Here is a 2,192-nt window from a genome sequence, read left to right on the forward strand (position 1 = left end):
AAAAGGATCCCTATTATTATTTTTCTGTTTCCTTCTTTTTCATATGAGAGAAAACTACATAGATTTACAAGGTGACCATAGCTTGCTTCATACCAACAATCTCCATGGGATTCGACCCTTACTCACATAAGGTATTACTTGGACGACCCAGTGCACTTGCTGGTTAGTTATGCGAAGTTGTGAAGATATGTTTAGACCATGGTTCTGTGCATCCGTTTTTGGTGCCATTGCCAGGGAATCAATTTCGAATAATAATTCACAACCTGAGTAACAATTTTGCATACCAACCATTCTGAGAGCATGTCAGGAGGACATCTCCTGATCAGTTGCTTGTATCTTTCCCAAGCTTCATAGAGGGATTCACCTTCTTTTTGTTTGAAGGTTTAAACTTCCACTCTAATTTTGCTCATCCTTTGAAGAGGGAATAATTTGGCCAAGAAAGCGTTGAATAGCATCTCCTAAGAGTCTAAGCTTTCTTTAGGTTGAGAGTCCAACCATATCCTAGCTCTATCTCTAACAGCAAAGAGAAAGAGCATAAGTCTGTAGACCTTAGGATTCACTCCATTGGTCTCAACAGTATCACAGATTTGCAAGAATTCCGACAGGAATTGGTGTGATTCTTCTAGTGGAAGTCCATAGAACTTGCAATTCTGTTGCAGAAGAGAGACTAACTGAGGCTTAAGCTCAAAGTTGTTAGCTCCAATGGTAGGTATGGAGATACTTCTTCCATAGAAATCAGAGGTTAGTATGGTGTAGTCACCAAGAACCTTTCTTACATCTCCTTCATTATTAGCATTGTCTGCCATGTCTTCAGCTTCTTGCTCGAAATTTTCTGAGAGGTTTCTTCTGGAGTGTTGTACTTTAGCTTGTTGTAAATGCCTCCTTAGACTTTTCTCAGGTTCAGGATCAGGTTCAAAGAGAGGCTCTTTATCTCTGTTCCTGGTCATAAACAAGAAAAAGAAGACAAGAAAGAAAAAGAATTTGAGCTCTATGTGAAGAAAGAAATAAGAATGATGATAGAGAGAAGAGAGAAAGAATTTGGCTCTGAGGAAAGAAGAATTCGAAAATTACAAGTAAAAAGAGAAAGTATTTTTCTTTTTATTTTTATTTATTAATTGAATTCGAATTTAAGGTTTAATTAACTAAAAAGATTTGAAAATTATTTATTGATTTTCAAAAAAGAGGAGAGAGAAATAGAAAAGATATTTTTGAAAATAGAAGAGACGAATTAGTTAGGAAATTTTGAAAAAAAAGAAAGAAAAACAACTAACTAAGTAAGAAAGATTTGAAAACAAGATAAGATAGAAGATTAGAAAAGATTTGAATTTAAAATTTGAAATTTGAAAAGATAAGATAGAAGTTGAAAAGATTTGGAAAAAGATTTGATTTAAGATTTAAAATTAGAAAAGATAAGATAAGAGAAAAAAAAAAGATTTAAAAAAGATAAGATTTGAAATTTGATTTTTGAAAAAGATTTGATTTTGAAATTTGAATTTTGAATTTTGAAATTGAATTTTAAATTTGAAATTGAATTTTGAAATAAAATAAGATAAGATTTTTAAATTTTAAAGAAAGATAAAAAGATAAGATAGTAATTTGAAAAAGATATGATTTTTGAAATGATTTGAATTTGAAATATGAAACCAAGATAAGATAAGATAATGTTTTTGAAAATAAAATTTGAAATCTTTTTGAGATATTTTCGAAAATTAAGATAAAAAGATAGAAAAGATATTTAAATTTTTTTTATTTTTTGAATTTAATGAAGAAAAAAAAAACAACAAAAAGACACCAAACTTAAAATTTTTAGATCTAAGACACCTAGAATTCGAAAATTGCAAAGAAAAACACCTAAAGACACTAAACTTAAAAATTTTAAAGATCAAAACAAGAAGAAAAACAAGAACACTTTGTAGATCAAGAAGAACACCAAGAACAAAACTCAATGAATTAAAAGAAAATAAAAACATGCAAAGGACACCAAACATAAAAATGTTGAAAACCAAAGACACAGTTTTCGAAAATTTTAAAAGAAAACATTCAAGAAGACACCAAACTTAAAGGTTGACACAAGACTCAAACAAAAGACACTAATTTTAAAAATTTTTAGAAAAAAGACTGAAGAGATTCGAAAAAGACTCAACAAGAACAAAAACAAAAGACACAAACCAAAAACAAAGATTAATAAAGAA

At 29.5% G+C, this 2,192-nt stretch overlaps 1 non-coding gene across 1 annotated transcript; it reads left to right on the forward strand.

Annotated features, from left to right (window-relative positions):
• Positions 1-295: 295 nt before the first annotated feature.
• LOC112788770 (small nucleolar RNA R71) lies at positions 296-404 on the forward strand. Its single transcript, XR_003196119.1, has one exon. It is a non-coding gene; the product is annotated as a small nucleolar RNA R71 (small nucleolar RNA).
• The last annotated feature ends 1,788 nt before the right edge of the window (positions 405-2,192 follow it).

This window comes from Arachis hypogaea, chromosome 20, assembly GCF_003086295.3.
Source record: "Arachis hypogaea cultivar Tifrunner chromosome 20, arahy.Tifrunner.gnm2.J5K5, whole genome shotgun sequence".
Taxonomy (NCBI): Eukaryota; Viridiplantae; Streptophyta; class Magnoliopsida; order Fabales; family Fabaceae; genus Arachis; species Arachis hypogaea.